The following is a 9,856-nucleotide window of genomic DNA, read 5'->3' as shown; positions in this document are numbered from 1 at the left end:
CACCTGTTACGTGTGTAAATGCTTTTAATTCTTTGTTTTCAATATAGTAAGAAATATATTACTTATACCTCTATACATTCCATCTCTCCATTGCAGTAAAGTGCAATAAAATGAAGTTTTGTACACATTTTTGTACAAATAAAATTCCTAACAGTAATAAAATCCTTTCCTTTTCATGGCTTATGTTCTTTTCTACTTGAATATGCATTAACGGAGCAAAATATTTGCTATGGTATAATGGGAAATAACAATTGACATAAAAATAACTACCAATAAGCTAGTAACGATCACTTATCCAACCTTGACTTTTCCGAATTTTACTTAGTACAAGGAATTCATCATTCATGACCTTTCAGATTTCAAGACTTTATTGGAAATCATAACTACACCCATTAAGAAATTAAGATTTTTTAACAAGCTGTTTTCGCTCGGTTCGCGTAACTTCTTTTGGAATAAGGTTTACTAACATTTAAAATTGTTTTACACAATATCTGCGACCCAAATCAAAGGCATCAAAGTCTAGTTTCATCCTTATTATCTTTTTAAAAGTTTGTATGCCTTACCTTGACAGCTCATTCTTTCCGGAGAAAATGTTTGCCATTTCATTAACTTCGTGTCGAAACTTCAGTTCCTTTTGCGAGTTCTGAAAAATAAATTGACCATTGAATTTGTTTGTTGTAAAAATAAAATAAGGAAAGGGCTGAAATGAAACATTAATCCTATAGTAAACGGAAAGTAATGTGCATCTTATATTTCTAAGACACCCCAATAAAGAAAATTAAATGTATTTTTTTTTCAACTGTTATCATTAATGTTCAAAGGAACACGAGAAAAAATTAAAAACCATTGTATCAGTACATAAAGAGTACATGATACCTTTATAAACACAATCACTGAATCTTGTATCATCTAAACTGCATTTTAACTCTTACAAATATTTTCAAGATTTTGTAATAATAATAATAATAATAATAATAATAATAATAATAATAATAATAAAAAGAAAAAAAGTCCTAATTCCACACAACACCCAACCCTAGTTTCTCCGGTCGAAAGCAGAACCTTAATATATTTAGTCTCATCTCATCCTTTGAACAATGTTGCCAACTAATACGTTCATCTTAGGACGATTTGTCCCTACGGTTGGCAATACTGTCCTTCGAGGTAGTTTTGCCTGGACGTCACATTTGGCGTTCAACCAGCAATCTACGTGTTCTGGACGTGACACTCCTCTGTACCCAAAAAACTCCACTCACGAGTACCAGGGGAAAACGAAGCGTTAACCAGTAATTGATAATAGCCAGAAAATATGGAACGAGCATAAAATCAAGTGGAGGGTGAATCTGAGAGAAGGATTCCAACATCTTGAGATGCAGGTTTAAAATCTGCATTTGAGAGAGAGAGAGAGAGAGAGGAGAGAGAGAGAGAGAGAGAGAGAGAGAGAGAGAGAGAGAGAGAGAGAGAAAGCAATTTAATGATTAAAGAATACACGGGATAATTAAATTTACAGAAAAGGGTAAAAAAAGCTATCACTTTTTATTGATAATAAAAAATATAATAATAATAATAATAATAATAATTACCCATTATCCTGCAGAGAACACCAGAGCGTTTTTCAAATTTCGAAATGAAGCATCTATATAAATACACACACATTCAAATAAGCCATATATATATACATACATACATACATACATACATACATATATATATATGCATGCATATATATATATATATATATATATATATATATATATATTTCTTTTTATACATTAATGTCTTGATTCTCTAAACGACCTCGGGATTAGAGCCCCAGTCGAAATCACACAATATATATATATATATATATATATATATATATATATATATACAATGTAAATATATACATATATGTATATATACATACATATATATATATATATTAGATATATACATAGTGTTATTTACTTCAAAAAGGAGAAAAACTGCTTCTCATGAAGTTTTGCTAACAATATCATGAACCCAAAGTGAAAGTTATAGGCTTAAAATAAAAATTAGATTTCTATCAACACTGTCGGGATATTATTGAAGTCTCGCAATAATAGTCATCAATAAAAATCATATCTTAGGGTGTTCCTTTTAATGATTTGTAAAGCAAGTATAATAAATAACTACAGCCAACCTATTCTAGAAGTTTTATTCCATCTGTGACTAAGTTGTGGAATGATCTTCATAATCGGGTAGCTGAATCAGTAGAACTTCAAAAGTTCAAAGTTGCAGCAAATGTTTTTTACGTTGAAGAGGCTGACAAATGTCTTTTTATAGTTTATTTATGACATAAGGTATCTATTTTGATGGTGTTACTGTTTTTAGATTTATTTATTGTTAATTTTTTCTCATAGTTTATTCATTTCCTTTCCTCACTGACCTATTTTTCCCTGTTGAAGCCCTTGGGCTTATAGCATCTTGCTTTTCCAGCTAGGGTTGTAGCTTGGCTAGTAATAATAATAATAATAATAATAATAATAATAATAATAATAATAATAATAATAATAATAACCGCTTTATGTATACTTATACCAATCACAATCATAATTAGTACAAAAACGATATTTATTTGTTAACTCGTCATACTCTTATTACTTATGGCTAAATATAGATTTATCAACAGTTCAATATATTCATTAATCTACAATGAGACTTCGTATAGTTCAACATCTCTAAATTATTACTTTGTGCCCGCTCCACCAAAATCGGCGGCAAAATTTCAAGTAATTTTTAAAATTGCAATGTACATATCACTAGTACGTAATGTTACGCAATATTTTCTTGTTCTAGAGTTTGTGCTAGTTGATCGAGTAGCTCATTAACCTTCAGACATCCAATGTCACAAGTAAATAAATAAATATAGCTTTAGATATTAACATCATTGTCATTATTACCTAGAAATCCAACGAGATGCAAAGCTAAATGAGTTCCACGAATAATAAGTCCCAACATAAAAAAAAAGAGAAAACGAGATTAGAGAATAACAGAATTTACAATGTTACACGAACATAAACACACCTGAAGTTTCAACAAAAAGGGAGAAAAATCGAGCGAAAATCATTTAGCTCAGTGGACTGAACCTGTGGCAAAGGTGATAGGGCACAATTAATGGCGTAGATTTGGCGATTTTAGGGTGACTTCGTTTGAACAAGAAAGAGTTACGACGTAAAAACCACTAGAGAAGAGATAACCTCTCTCTCTCTCTCTTCTCTCTCTCTCTCTCTCCTCTCTCTCTCTCTCTCTCTCTCTCTCTCTCTCTCTCTCTCTCTCAGGGACGTCCAACTGAGGTAGGTATGAAAATTAACTTAACTTTTTCTTAAATATCATTATTTAATCTTACAGTTCAACTTACAAACGGAATCATATTTCTTTATAAGATACTAACCAATATTTATTAAAATTCCATTAATTTGCTAATGAAAACTAACTTCCTTTCCATCAAATGAAGCCTAAAAAGAACGCTATCGAACAATCTGAACGTCGGCCGGTAGCGCACCTGGGTCACGTCCAGAGCTATAACTTACATTTACTCCTTGTCCGTGTCAAAGTCGGTCCGTATTTACCGTATTTTGGGAGACCCTCCCTCCAACGGATTATCTTTTAATGACTTATAAAAAGGGCATGTGAATCCTAGAGAGAGAGAGAGAGAGAGAGAGAGAGAGAGAGAGAGAGAGAGAGAGAGAGAGAATAAAGGCACTAAATGTAAGCAACATTAAACGTTCTAAAAGTTTGATTAAAGGCGTAATTTTAGCTCCCCCTCCTCTTCTAATAATAATTGTCAAAATTATTCAAAAGGCAGGATATATAAAACTATTCTTAATCCTTTTCTAGTTAAAACAATATTCAGAAACCTCATTTTAATCGCTTCACATCCAGTAGAAGACAGGTACAGAAATTTATTTCTAAATCACAATTAAAGGTAAATTCCAATAAAAGATTTCTTAATATCCTTATATTCAATGAAAGAGAAAAAACAGAAACTAATTCTTATTCTTTCCATAATTAAGCCAAATATCCTAAAACAACTTCTTAGCCCCCTTATATACATTTGAAGTCATATATCCAGAATTGCATAAGATGATAAAAGACGAAAAATTAGGGTTATGGGCAACAAATTAGGATTATGGACGAACCTCTAGAGATTGGCAATTAAAATACGTTCTTAGGATAGGGAGTAAGTGTTTACCCATGAAATGAGACCGAAATTAAAAGAAGGATAAGCATGGGATGGAGAGATTCATGTAAACAAAATGAGATTATGAAATGTAAAATGCCACGTTCTCTAAAAAGATAAGTATTTAATCAGATGGTCCTACCATTATTAACTTATGCGTCAGAAACTTGGAACTTTACTAAAACCTTAGAACATAAGCTAGTTACTATTAAAAGCAATATGGAAGAATAATGATGGGAATAATACTTTTATTTGTATAACTCATAACTGTACATTGGTTATAATGATAATTTCAATTTTTGTATTGTAAATAAAGAGAATTACTTAATATAAATAGTATGAGAAAAATTAGTATGGACAAAAATACTTGAGATTACCAAACAATTCTTCTTCACCCGAGGGATCAACTACTGCAATTCTTCAGGGGCCACTTTCTTCTTGGCATGGGTAGAAAAGAGACATTAGCTATGGTTAGCAGCTCTTCTAGGAGAAGGTCACTCCAAAATCAAACCATTGTCCTCTAGTCTTGGGTAGTGCCATAGCCTCTGTACCATGGTCTTCCACTGTCTTGTTAGAGTTCTCTTGCTTGAGGGTACTCTCGGGCACACACTTCTCTTATTTCTCTATCTCTTGTTTTGTAAAAGTTTATATAGTTTATATAGGAGATATTTATTTTAATGTTGCTACTGTTCTTACAAGAGTTCTCTTTTTCCTTGTTTCCTTTCCTCACTGGGCTATTTTCCCTGTTGGAGCCCCTGGGCTTATAGCATCCAGCTTTTCCAATTAGGGTTGTAGCTTAGCAAGTAATACTGCTAATACTAGAGACAGAAAAAATGGATACGAGAGAAAACTAAAGTAAAGGATATAACATGTAAAAAAATTAAATCGACATAGACAAGACATATGAGAATTACAGATACTAGATGGACAAGAAGAATAATAGAGAAGACGATGGATTGACGAGTTTATAAATTTGAAGATATAGACTGGCATAGAAAAACCATAAACAGACAGTTATGGAGGGGCAGGAGTGGAAGGACATGTTCTGCATTGGATTAGCAACGGCTGATGATGACGACGATCCATACACCTATTATCAATACTTTCATAATCAATGCAATATCCTGAAACCTCTTCGTAGTTTCCTTACACTAAGTCGAGAAATTTATCAAATGACCTTTCCTAATCTTTCCATTATTGAAACGTTATTAAGAAACATCTCTCTGGCTCCACTCTTAAGCTTAAGTAAAGGTAAGATCTAATACTATTTTAAACGTATCAAATATATCGAAATGTCCACACACTAATACTTAATCCCTTCTTAATTCTGGCAAAATTAAAATAAATAAATTATATGTAGCTCTTTCTGATGTTGCCAAAAACTCATCTTTAATTCTTTCTAATTATATTGCAGCAAGACCCTGAAAATTGTTGCTAATTCTTTCATAGATGAAACAAAATCCAAAGAATTTTTTTTTAATTCCTTCATGATTCTGTCGAAACTATTCGAGAAAAATTCGTAATTAAAATTAAATGTACAAACAAAATATATAGCAATATTCTCGATTCCAACCTCCTCTTAATCCTTATATAATTCTACTGAAGAAAGATAGCAACCTTATCCCAAAATCTCACCCCTGTAAAAGGCAACAGCACATTCACCTCGAGGATCCAGAAACGTATTCTGAATTCTAATCTATCCTTGATGACCTCACTTACAAAGAAACAATAACATCTCTTCTAATATCAAGAAACTAATCGAATCCAACCTATTTTTAACACTTTCGCTTACAGAAACTTAGCATCGAATACAACTTAGCCTTAATTATTATCCAACAAGACCAAAAGAACCTCTTCAATACAACTCTTCATCATTGGAGCAACAACCCAATGGCCTTCCTCGTTTCTTTAAAATGCAAGCTATATTTAATTCCTCACAGCCAAACAGGCAATAACTTCTAAGCCTCCAGATTCCAGAAACCTCTTCTTAAATCCGAGCCACTCATGATTCTTTACCACTGAAGCAGCAATAACCCTTACGCCTTCATCGTTTCTCCTAATGTGAGAAATTTGTGTCTATCGTCTCATCTCAGTATAGACACATTAGTCCTCGTAATATGAGGATCACGGAAGCTTACAGGGTCGTTTGGTTAATGGTATAATTATAGAGGACAGTTTGTCTTAGACAGCGGGAGGCTGGAGGCTGGCTGGCATAAGTGGGCCCCCTCCCCCAAACATAAATACCTTTAGATGACGTAGGAACTTCTTTGAAAAACCGGTGGGCTGCAACTGCATGGGGATTTAGGAATACCGATGGAAGGATTGCTTACGGATATTGTTATACATACACATGTATATATGAGAGAGAGAGAGAGAGAGAGAGAGAGAGAGAGAGAGAGAGAGAGAGAGAGAGAGAGAGAGAGAGAGAGAGAGAGAGAGAGAGAAATATAACCATATGCAAATCTCTCGAACTGAAGAAATTATGGTGTTAAGGCTCATTCTCAATTCTTTGGAGATGGATTTATGGAATTTGGCACCATGTGGCCTAGTAGTGAACACAACTAGGAGGGGGACCTCGTTGTTGCATAATCAAGTAAATGATAACAGAGGTTGGCTACATGATGGACGAGAGGAAGACAAAACAAAGAGGTAAAGGAGAGGACTAAAAACTGGGCTTAACCACCCACTTTTTAATCCAAAGGGACGATGCAACACACTTTTGTAATGCCTACAGTGACGACACTAACCACCCATGGGACTTTTGAGAGGTGTCCACATACCGTTCTCCATCTTGTTTGTAGCTCTAACTACCAAGCAGATAACACTAACCTTAAGATGGTTAAACTTGATTTAGAAGAATTCCGAAACAGCTCCGGTTAATTCAAGAATCTATTACGAAACCTCACACTATAGTAACGCAAATGCTCCAACCAATGGAATACAAGGATGCGCCCTTATCTTAATTAATATTATAAGAAAAACAGTATTATCATTATTATTAATATGATTATGTCGTCGTCGTAGCAGTAGTGGTATTTTTTGTCACTGATAACAAATTTCCTGAGAAAGGAAAGGTCACAAAATTAAATAAAAACCCTACGATACAAGTGACGACTGATGTGATCCAATCTGCAAGTCTATGGCATTTTGAGATGTTTAAACATAATTCCTTCGAAACCACCAATTACATATCGTAAGTAAAATAAAAGGTTGAATACAAACATAAAAACCAGATTTCAGTTAAGTTGTGAAATTAATATAAGGTAATTGTTTACAACACCATGCTCTCCATTTACTTCAAAATAATGCAATCCTGCAGTTCTCATCTTCTTGCAGAGTAATCAGGTGATTATTTAAATTCTGGGAAAGCAAAAAATGGCAAGATATGTTGAGGAAGGGGGAGGGGGTTATAAAAAGAAAATAGCTCGGTTTCCTCACTAAACGACTTGGAACTGACAAGTCAACAGAGTCAACCAAACAGAATTCATGATGCCAGCGTACATTTGATATATTGTATATTCAAAATATACTTCATTAAAAAATTGATTAATTACTCAAAAGTGACCATAAAATATGCAATTCACAAATATTGACACTTTTGAGCAATCACTCAATTTTTGATTAGGTATATTTTGAATATACAGTATATCAAATGTACGTTGGCATCACGAACTTCTGTTTATGTACGATATCATCACGAATTCTGTTTGGTTGACTATGTTGACATGTCAGTTCCAAGTCGTTTAGTGAGGAAACCGAGCTATTTTCTTTTTACAACCCCTTCCCCCTTCCTCAACATATCTTGCCATTTTTTGCTTTCCCAGAATTTAAATAACCATTTGATTACTGTGCAAGAAGATGAGAACTGCAAGAATGCATTATTTTGGAGTAAATGGAGAGCGTGGTGCTGTAAACATTTACCCAATAAAATTCCAAATGTCTACATGAAGGTACGTCTACTTAACTTGCCACTAAAGGAGGTACAAAAATCATTAAATAAATCAATAGCCTAATAATGATACACACACAAAAGGCACTTTAAGAGGCACTTATGGCAAGAGTATGTCACAGTATCTCTCAAACGCCTCAAAATCTGCAAATTAAGCTCTCTCTCTCTCTCTCTCTCTCTCTCTCTCTCTCTCTCTCTCTCTCTCTCTCTCTCTCTCTCTCTCAATATACTAACATACAACATTACAGTACTACGGATATAAAACGTTACTCAAAGGGAGCATATCAACGAAAGAATTCCAAAGCAATAAATTCCATTAAGAAATGAATTAAAACTAAAAGGCAATATTTTTGTGGCCTCAAATGACACATGTGGATGAAACCCATCTAATTAAAAAGAAAAAAAAATCACTGGTCATAAACCTCGTCCCAAGTCTATGGAGCTTTTGTCTTTTTCAATTCTGACGCCATTAGCATGTGCGTGATAACTACTCGGGAGAAATCATTATGTATCATCAGCATGGGAAGTTTCCTCCAAGTCATAAAATGATTGACTTTGTGGGGGATGAGATGGAGGAGGCTTCCCGTGTATATAGAACTATGGCCCGATGTGAGAGCGGAGAACAGCAAGATGGAAGAAAGCAGGAACAGAGGTTAAGGTTTATTTATCATGACATGATTAGCAAGACTGGTATGCCGATAGAGCTCATGTGAGAAGAATGGAGGATGAATGTAACAAGTCATTGAAATTTTTATTCTTTTTTAATACTATTGTCATTATAATCACTATTCTTACTTACATAATATAGTTATTATTATTTCGTTAGTTTATATCTGCTGTTCTTCTATCGTACCCTTATTTTATGTTTACTAAAGATTATTATATCATTACTGCATAAGTGAAATAAAAGTCTTGTATCATTACTTTTTTATCATCAAAATCAAAATTATCATTATTTATGGGGAGAAATATGTTCAATCGACAAATCAGAAGGCCAGGAATCTATTTAGGAAGTTTTAGAAAAATGGAATACCAACCCCTTAGTGCAAAAAAAAAAATTAAAAGATATACAGAAATATTCACATATATATATGTACATACAATTATATACATTATATAAATATATATATATATATATATATATATATATATATATATATATATATATATATACACACACACACACACACACACATATATATATATATATATATATATATATATATGAAACTACTCTTTTGGATGCAATTTTATATCCCAAATCATCATAATATAAACATAAAAGATGTAAATGTACTACCGTGCACTAATAAATATTTTGTAAAAGTTTCTATAAAAGCTGTACAAATGTGTACATAGAGTAGTATTAGTATCTGTTGATTACTAATTCAACTCACTGTCACATAGGATCAAAAACCACATATATGGAAACAAATACTTTAGTATTCAATTACTTGTATAAAAAAAGTTAAATATGTAAATGTGAAGGGTCAATAAACAATATATGAAGGGTCCATAAACCTCTTCTACTGTATATTTACATGATAAAGATCCTAAGAGAAATCACCTGCACGCTGGTCTTAAAATCAACATAAATACACGGGATGTTTTCTCTGCGAACTCGGTTCCTCTTCAAAAATAATACGGGGAGCAACTAGCCTTGGTTTGGTCTGCAAGCATGCGCGCTAGCGCACAGAAACACATAT

At 33.1% G+C, this 9,856-nt stretch overlaps 1 long non-coding RNA gene across 1 annotated transcript in view; it reads right to left on the bottom strand.

Moving 5' to 3' along the window:
* Positions 1–563: 563 nt before the first annotated feature.
* The window catches only part of LOC137656130 (uncharacterized), a 124,308-nt gene continuing 115,015 nt past the window's right edge, over positions 564–9,856 (bottom strand). The window contains exon 3 of the long non-coding RNA XR_011046951.1: positions 564–643. This is a non-coding gene — a long non-coding RNA (uncharacterized lncRNA). The remainder of the gene's footprint in view (positions 644–9,856) is intronic.

The sequence above is a fragment of the Palaemon carinicauda genome, chromosome 17, assembly GCF_036898095.1.
Source record: "Palaemon carinicauda isolate YSFRI2023 chromosome 17, ASM3689809v2, whole genome shotgun sequence".
Taxonomy (NCBI): Eukaryota; Metazoa; Arthropoda; class Malacostraca; order Decapoda; family Palaemonidae; genus Palaemon; species Palaemon carinicauda.
The sequence above is the reverse complement of the archived record's forward strand: the minus strand, read 5'-3'. Positions and strand labels throughout refer to the sequence as shown.